The sequence below is a fragment of the Bison bison genome, unplaced genomic scaffold (assembly GCF_000754665.1).
Source record: "Bison bison bison isolate TAMUID 2011002044 unplaced genomic scaffold, Bison_UMD1.0 scf7180017864274, whole genome shotgun sequence".
Taxonomy (NCBI): Eukaryota; Metazoa; Chordata; class Mammalia; order Artiodactyla; family Bovidae; genus Bison; species Bison bison.
The window spans coordinates 3,194,098-3,203,400 of record NW_011494846.1 but is presented as its reverse complement, the minus strand read 5'-3'; the positions used below and the strand labels follow the sequence as shown (position 1 = coordinate 3,203,400).

Here is a 9,303-nt window from a genome sequence, read left to right as displayed (position 1 = left end):
TGGTCCTGTGTGCTTGGTGCAGCCCACGTGTTTGAACGTCATTCCCTGAAGATGGTGGACATGCCATAATTTGGTGCCTCACTTTCTGTTAAAAATTTTGCCTCTTGACTTCCAAGGAAACTTTTCCAGGTTCTTTTCTTTTTCTTTAGATTTTTTTTTTATGTGGACCATTTTAAAAGTTACAATATTGTGTCTGTCTTATGCTTTGGTGTTTTGCAAGGCATGTGGTATCTTAGCTCCCTGACTAGGAATTGAACTCACACCCACTGCACTGGAAGATGAATTAACCACTGGACCCTAAGGAAGTCCCGACCTTTTCCAGGTTCTAATACCTGATTGTAGATTTTTTCCTCCTTGAGAATGACTGTATTTGGCTGCTGTGAAGGTGCCAAGGCTCACCTAGATCAGGACTTGGCAAAGGCTCCCGAGGTATCTAGAACCCTGGACGGCTACCAGGTTTCCTGTCCGCCGAGAGCCCCAGTATGACACGCCTGAGACAGAGGCGTGTTTTCTGAGTCCCGGGATGAGCCGGGGCGGGTGTCGGCGAGGGGAGAAGACGAAGGCGCGGCACATCCCTTGCTGTGATGGTTTCTTTCCCCTGACGGAGGCAAGAGTGCTCTCCGCTATTTGAAGAGAGCAATTTAGATTTATATTAAGGAATGAATAAATAGGATGCAGTGATGAAATCTCATCTGGAGTGAATGCAAATCAGATATGCTAATGATCGTGGGGCCGTTTCTCACATTGGAGCAGAAAAAGGGAGCCCAGCGGAAGCCTGGGTGCTTCTCCTGTCTCCCCCGTTAACCAACTAGATGTTCCAGAACAACTGAGGCTGTGGGAAAGGGTTATCTTTTACTTGACAGTGGGCTTCCCTGATGGCCCAGTGGTAAAGAATCTGCTTGCAGTGCAGGAGACAAAGGTTCGATCCCTGGGTTGGGAAGATCCCCTGGAAAAGGAAATGGCAACTCACTCCAGTATTCTTGCCTGGAGAATCCCATGGATAGAGGAGCCTGGTGGGCTACAGTCCATGGGTCACAAAGAGTCAGATACAACTTAGTAACTAGGCAACAACAAAGCACTTGACAAGTCCTCAAGTATTTCTGGGCAGAGTATTTTAAACATTTCCCAGAAGGTCTCAAGAGATGATTTATGCAGACCCCTACGTGAACTGGGGCTTCCCAAGTGGTGCTAGTGGTAAAGAACCCACCTGCCAATGCAGGAGATGCCTGAGACAAGAAGATCCCCTGGAGGAGGGCATGGCAAACCACTCCAGTATTCTTGCCTGGAGAATCCTATGGACAGAGGAGACTGGCAGGCTACAGTCCATAGGGTTGCAAAGAGTAAGACATGACTGAAATGACTTAGCACGTGCACACACATGAATTCAGTTCGATCCTAAGCGTTCAACTGTTTCTCATTTAGCTCAGTTGGTAAAGGATCTGCCTGCATTGCAGGAGACCCCGGTTCGATTCCTGGGTCCGGAAGATCCACTGGAGAAGGGAACGGCTACTTGCTCCAGTATTGTGGCCTGGAGAATTCTATGTACTGTATAGTCCATGGGATCGCAGAGTCAGACATGACTGAGTGCTTTTCACTTCACTTCACCATTTGGCATTGGGAGAAAATCTTTTTGGGTTCCATCTGCAAGTCACCTCCTACTGTCTCTCCTTAGAGTTTTGGGTGCATGGGGCAGGAGGTCAGAAGTCCCCTAGTTGAGCCATGCCAGTGTCTAGCTTTGGCCTAGTCACTTCTCATGAGTGAGAAGCGGGTTGCCTGTTTGTTAAATGGGAGGCTGGACCCAAGGCTTTCCAAGGTTCCCTCCAGCTCGGACGTCCTGCCTGCTGAGACTCAGCACCATGGGGTGCGACTGGACGCAGATCAGCCTTCAGCACCGTCCTTGCAAAACTGCTGCCTCAGCCTGAGCAGCTTTCCCACCGCTGCGGAGCCAAGTCTGCCAGCAAAGGGCTCCAGGTCTGGTCGAAGGTGTCCAGCCCTCGGGAGCAGCTTGTGAAACCCCTGTGTGTGCTTTGCCATCTTCTGCTCTGGTTGGTGATGAAAACCTAAGTCACTAGGGGATTGCCTCCTTTCCAGTTATCAGTAGGGGATACCCCCAGGGCTAAAAAAGGAACAGATGCAGAGCAACTCCAGAGAAGGAAATAGCTAAAGAGGTGCCTGCAAAAGGTGAGCCTCACCCCGTTGAGGGGGAAAGCCTCACCCCGTTGAGGGGGGAAAGAACCGGGCCCTGAAGCTTTGGAAGGAGAAGGAATGCCATCCTGGGTCTCCTTCTGTGGGTCAGAAGCTCTGTGAAGTGTGAGGGGAAAGGTGGGTTGCCTTCTCTCAGAGTTTAGGGGGCTTCGGGCAGAGTGCCCTCTCCACCTGTGCTTTGTCCTGAATCACTAGAGAGGCCAGACCTGTGCACTGGATGTGGCCTCTCTCCTATATCTCTAAAGAGATGTATTTACAGTCTATAAATAGAATATTTATCTTGATTTCTTACAAACATCCCATGGGTTTTCAAATTTAAAAACCACTGTTAAGTTCTGCAAGAAACCATGTTCAAAGCAATATGGCCTTGGACAAGTCACTTGATTTCCCCGAACCTCACTTTCCTTATCTGAAAACAAGGTTAATTGGAAATCCTCAGCCTATCTCACAGAATGAATGAAGAAGGATTGACTAGGGTCAGTGATTCATCCTTCATTCCACAGCCGTGCACAGAACACCTGCCCGGGGGAGGCTCTACTGGGAGAGAAATCCATAAGCAAATGTACGGGACTGTTCTTCCAAGAAGAGGGAAGAAGCACCTGTAGAAAAAAGCACAAAGATAACTTCTTGGTGCTGGTGGTGTTGGTGTTAACTACCCAGTTTAATATAGTGACTCCAGAGTCTTAACTGCTTGGGCTTGAATCCCAACTCCCACCACTTAGGAGTGTGACTTCAATACCTCTACTTAACTTTATTGTGCTTCAGTGTTCCCATCTGTACAATGGGAATGATATTAGACCCTGGGGCACCAGGTTGTCAGAGAGCTAAAGTTAGAGCCAATACTTGTAAACTAATTCGAATAACGACTAATACGTGGTGAGCCATTTCCCACGTATATCGTGGACACTGTTACTATTTCATCATGCCTTGTGAAATTGGTGCCGTAGAGCACATTCCTAATGGGTGTGCCAGGAGTGTTGCTGGTTCTCGGTCCTCAGCATCACAGTCCCTTGTAATCATACTCCCATTTTTGTCTCCCCTCCTGCCTCGTGAGCCCCTGGAAGGTGCATCCTGCATCCGAGAGGCAAGGCAAGAGAAACATGTCAAAGATTCTCTCTTCTCTCTCTTTCTTCACCCCCACCCCCTGCCCTTTTTTGAGGTTGGATTGGTGCTCCTTTCACACTGAACAAAAGCTTTGCCTTGCAGAAAGGATCTTTCTGCATTCGTATGTCATCTGCCTTTAAGGGTGTAATTTGTTTCTGATGTATGCAGGGCGCTCCCTCGAGAAGGCTTTGTTGACAATGCGCAGAGGCCTCCTGTATCGATCGGTGATATAACGGTTCTATAGTGGGTGAATGAGGTCATTCTCATCGTGTTACTCAAGTCGGCGACCTTGAGGCCGATCGGATGACTAAGCCCCATAGGTGAATCCCTGGTTACAGAATGTCCTTGTTTAAAGGTAAAGCGGTATGATGGTGTTTTAAAGAAACGACTGCAAAACGAAATTACATGCCCCTTGGTGAGAGGCAGTCTATATTAATAAGCTCTGAGACCACCCAGGCCTTCGTGGGACTGTTAGGGCTGATTTTCAAGAGTTCCTTTATCTGTACTTCTCTCTTATCTCTTCTCATTAAATTTCAATTCTCTGTTAAACTGCCATGACAGTGTAGAATACTGTCAGTGTGAAGTTCAGAGCAAAATACTTAGGGTTCTGAGCCTGTTGGCTGGTGTGCTTTTTCTTTCCTTTTTAAAAAATTCAACAGTGGGGTGGGACACAGCAGAAGATGAAAAGATTTTTTAATACAAGAAAAGAGAGGAAGTAAGCATGATGATAAAATCTGCATGCGAAAAACCCTAGTTTAAAAAAAAAAAGGAGAAGTGAACTGTATAGTTAGCCATACATTTAATCTGGATAAATACATTAGCCATGCAAATAGGGGTTTCTATCTGCCAACATCCTGTGGTTGCAGACCAGGCCTTAATGGCTTTGGAATAGATACAGGTCTTAAATGAACAAACTTTGAGAGCAGGTGGGCAGGTGAAGGACAGTGAGTGGGTGAGGGGGAGGTAGGGGGAGAGGGTAGGTTATAATACTTATTTTGGAATCATTGGGCAGCAGTCAGCTGTTTTGTTGTCTATCCATAATGGCAACCCACTCCAGTATTCTTGCCTGGGAAATCCCATGGATAGAGGAGCCTGGCGGGCTACAGTCTATGGGGTTGCAAAGAGTCGGACACAACTGAGCGACTAAACAACAAATAGCAAAGGTAGTACTTAATAATGTGCCCCAAAATTCTGAGTGCTTTTTAATATATTAATCCTTTAATCCTTACAACCATTATTATGCAAATTCAGCATCCAAGAACAATGAGATTAAGTAATTAGTCCAAGGTCGTTTAAACCTAGACTTTGTCTTCAGAGTTGGTGCCCTGACCACTTATATTCTCTCACTGGCTGGCAGGGTTTTGGGGGCGTAGAGAAGAAGGGAATACCTGTCCCCAGGGTAGATTTCTTATGCAGGTAGGAAGGAACTTAATTCTTTCAAAGGGTTTCATCAAATGTCCTAATCTGGCATGTTGCCATTAAATTCATTGTATCTGATTGGAAGAATGTAGTGATTATAGCATCACTTCTGGGAAGTAAGACTTTTTTTCCCTTCCGAGTCGAGCATCTGTTTTTTTGCCTGAATTGTATTTTATTCTGATTAGAAAGTCATTGCTAGTATACAGATACTCGTGCACTGAGCCCTTTCCTGAGGGTAAGCAGAGAGCTGGCTTTCGCCCTTGGTCGTGTCACGTGGCAGAAGAGAAACACTTTTTTTCTGGTGGCAGTTGGCAAGGCCATCGATTCACAGAGGAGGAGAACAGGGAAACCTTCTAGACAGCTTAAACATTTGCTGGCACTCATGAGTCTGTCAAGCACCTAAACTCAGGACAGCACACACTTAAAGTGATCTGGAATAAACTTTAACTTTCGTAAAATATAATAACAATCCAGTATTCAAGTCAGAAGAGGCACATTTTCCCTAAATCATTTAATTAACTCCTATCTCTCAAGAAAAACTTCATATGAAACAAATACACAAAAAAGTCCTAAGGTAGGTAAGGTCAACTAAGAATTGAAGATCAGGTGAGTAAATAACTGAGTAAATGGAAATTATCAAAGAAGTAGGTGTATTGTGAATGCACTGTTCAAGATGTTTATTGACCGGAGCAATAATGATGTGTTTTTAAACTGTGATAAGGGCAAGTATTGTAATCCATCCAAGCCACACGCATGATTTGGAGGGTCCGTGTGGAATATAAAACTCTGCAGAATCTAGAGCTCGTTATCCTATATGGCTTTTGGCTAATTAACAAACATTGGCCTTGTGTCCGTTACTTAATAGCCTAATTGCAGCTCATTGGCAAGAATGCAGTCTTTCACTGCTGATGGTGGGGTTGGGGGTAAATTTTCTGTAAAAGAGGTTAAAGGGAGAAATCATGAAACTAACTTTCTAAAATGAGATGCTCCAGAATAATCAGATACGTTTACATTTGGGTCAAATAAACAATTCCTGAGAAACTTTTTTACTGTGAGCAACCTTAGCTGTGCAACCCTGAAAAACTCACCCTGCCTCTCTGAGCTTCAGTTTCTACACCAGGAAAGGGAATAATCTTAGTCCTCCTTCTTTATTGTGCTGCTGTGAGGATTAATGAGTTAAAACTTCTAAATCTCTTAGAACAACTCAACATGAGTTTCAACTTGAATTCTACCAATTGCTAACTTTGTTTGCTTGGGCAAAATAGTTATATCTTTTTTTTTTTTCTCCTCATTGTCCTGTAAAATGAGAATGAAACCATTGAACAGCATTTGGGGTATTAAGTAAAACTATATATATATAGTAACTACAGTCCACAGTTTATTCAGATTTCCTTAGTTTTTACCCCATGTCCTTTTCCTGTTTCAGGGCCCCATCCAGAAGGCCGTGTTACATTTAGCTGTCATCTCTCCTGAGGCTCCTCTAGAACATGACAGTTTTTCAGACTTGACATGACCTTGACAGTTCTGAGGAGTGCTGATCATTGGGGATTTCTCCTAGGTTTCTGTTAGGATTAGAAAAACCCCAGCTGAAGGACGTTCAGCGAAAGAACTGATCAGTACTCCTCAAAATTGGTAAGTTGCCATTTTCGTCACATCATGTATATCAGGGACACGCTATCAACGTGACTTATCCCTGTTGATGTTGACCTTGATCATCGGTCTGAGGTGGTGTTCATGCCCTTTCTCCACTCAGTTACTCTTGGCGTATACACCCCCACCCGCCCACCTTCCACGTTATACTCTTTGGGAAAAGCCACACCTAAGGAGCCGGGAGCTGCCTTCCCCCTCTTTGCGATCAGTGTGTCTTAATGAAGTCTTCTGCACAGCTTTGTGTAGTCTCCTCCATTTATTTATTGACTGTCATTTCTTTGCTGTTGTTCAGTCACTAAGTCGTGTCTGACTCTTTTTGACCCCACAGTCGCAGCACACCAAGCTTCCCTGTCGTTCACTCTCTCCCAGAGTTTGCTCAAACTCATGTCCATTGAGTCGGTGATGCTATCCAGCCATCTCATTTCTTATATCAGTATAAACTAATGAGTGTTTTTATTCTTTAGGTTATAATCCAGTGCTAGTTATCTTGTTTCTTAAATTGTTCCAGTTTTGGCCATGGGGAATATTAGGAATGTTGATTCCTGTTTTGCTTTGATATGCCATCATCATTGTGGTTTTTTTTTTTTTTTTAAGCATTGCTTTCATATTAATCTTGAATGTTCCCTGCCCCAGTTCTAGAATTCGCTGTTTCTCCAAAGAACTCTGGTTCCTTTTGCTACAAAACGGTGTTAGAAACCAAGGTCTGGGCTCTAGGGCTTACAGAAATTTCCTGCTCAACAAATATTAGTTTCCTCCCTTCCTGCCAGGGAAGTTTGGCGTGTACAGTAGTGAGCGCCCTTGTGCCCATGGGTCCTAGCTGGTGAGCCTCACTCACTGGACAGCATCAGCCCAGATGGAAAAGTCAGCAGGATTTCCTTCAGTTCAATCCAGGTCATGGACTCGGCGGGGGCGAAGTGCTATGAGAACCTTCTCTGCCCTCATGGAACCCAACCCTCTAGAATCCAAGAGAAGTAATAGAGAAGTGCTATCGAAAATCAGAACGGAGAAAAGCTAGTACAGTCAAAGAGCATTTGAAGAAGGCTTCTTATACACTATCAGGCTTGAGCTAATTTCATTCCAGGCGGGGAGATGGAAGAAAAGATATGATATCTTAAAAAAAATTATTTTTGTTAATCTTTTTATTTTCCCATGCATGTAGCATGTAGGGGTCCTAGTTCCCCAACCAGGGATCAAACCCATGTCCTCTATATTGGAAGGCAGAGTCCCAACCACTGAACCAGGGAAATCCCAACAGATCTCTTTTAGTAATTAAAGAGTCTCTTGATGAAAGTGAAAGAGGAGAGTGAAAAAGCTGGCTTGAAACTCAACAGTAAAAAAAAAAAACAAAACTAAGATCATGGCATCTGATCCCATCACTTCATGGCAAATAGGAGAGGAAAAAGTGGAAGCAGTGACAGATTTTATTTTCTTGGGCTCCAAAATCACTGTGGATGGTGACTGAAGCTGTGAAATTAGAAGACACTTGCTCCGTGGAAGGAAAGCTATGACAAACCTATACAACGTATTAAAAAGCAGAGACATCACTTTTCCTACAAAGGTCCATAGGGTCAAAGCTATGGTTTTTCTAGTAGTCCTGTACAGATGTGAGAGTTAGACCATAAAGAAGGCTGAGCACTGAAAAATTAATGATTTTGAATTGTGGTGTTGGAAAAGACTCAAGTGTCCGTTGGACTGAAAGGAGATCAAACCAGTCAATTCTAAAGGGAATGAACCCTGAATATTCATCAGAAGGACTGATGCTGAAGCTTCAGCTCCAATCCTTTGGCCACCTGACACCAAGAACCAACTCATTGGAAAAGACCCTGATGCTGGAAGAGATTGAGGGCAAGAGGAGAAGGGGACAACACAGGATGAGATGGTTGGATGGCATCACCGACTCAATGGACATGAGTTTGAGCAAACTCTGGGAGATAGCGGAGGACAGAGAAGCCTGGTGTGCTGCAGTCCATGGGGTGGCAGAGTCAGACACGGCTTAGTGACTCAACAACAAGAACAACAAAGATAAGAAGAGGCCTGAAATTAAGAAAGGACTGTAGCTTTGGGGGTTTATTTTAGATATGAAACAGGGCTAATTGATTTTGATGAGATAAGGGAAATGGGCTTCAGCCAGCAGTGTGTTGGAGCCAGCTTGCACTGGCTTTCACAAGTTAGTGGTTAAATTTTTAGGAAATTTTAGAACAAGTTGGCATCGTGTTGCTAGCCGGAAGTTGGTCATGGTGGGAGGGTTTATAGAAATCTGCAAACGCTACAAACCAGGGCTTCTTTCTTCCCTCCAGCTGGTTATTCAACATTACCCTGTTTACTAATGGCTTTTGCTATCTAAAAATCTTGTCTATACCCCTGCTCTGAGTTTATTTTTCTTCCTCCAGCAGTTTTTTCCCCCCATATACACATTTCCCTTCAGTGCTTTGAATTCTCTGAGAAGAACTGGCAAAAAAAAAAAAAAAACAAGGTTACAACAGAGATGAGTGCTCTTGAAGAAAAATTGCATTTTCCATCATGTTGGCTAAAACTCTGATAGTTAGAAAATACTGTAGTTAGTGGGGATATTTGAGACCCTCGGATGGCCATTCTGGATAACTGAGTTGGAAGATAACCCAGTCTTCCTCCTTGTTTTGGGTGGGAGAAGATCCATCATCACCAGTATGTAGTTGTCCATGTCATATATAAGCAGTGTGGCTGTAGGATTTTTCTCCTTCCTTATACTTGGAAGAATCTTCCTGTTTCTTATCAAGAATACGGGAAGAAGTATCATTTTCCTTCACTTGAGAAACCATGACTCAGCATCACCCTGTTGGTCGTAGGTCATGTGGCCCTCCGTTAGCTTGACTTTTCAAGAATGTAAGCATACCCGAGTAACCCCTGGAAGAGTGATCTGCAAATACGGACAGTTCTCATAAGGTC

The 9,303-nt window shown here is 44.1% G+C and overlaps 1 protein-coding gene across 1 annotated transcript in view; it reads left to right on the top strand.

The window, feature by feature from the left end:
• Nucleotides 1–1,536: 1,536 nt before the first annotated feature.
• ATXN1 (ataxin 1) overlaps nt 1,537–9,303 on the top strand; it is a 204,765-nt gene continuing 196,998 nt past the window's right edge. Inside the window, exon 1 of the mRNA XM_010848829.1 lies at nt 1,537–6,360. The gene's annotated coding sequence lies outside the window, so the exon portion shown is untranslated. The remainder of the gene's footprint in view (nt 6,361–9,303) is intronic.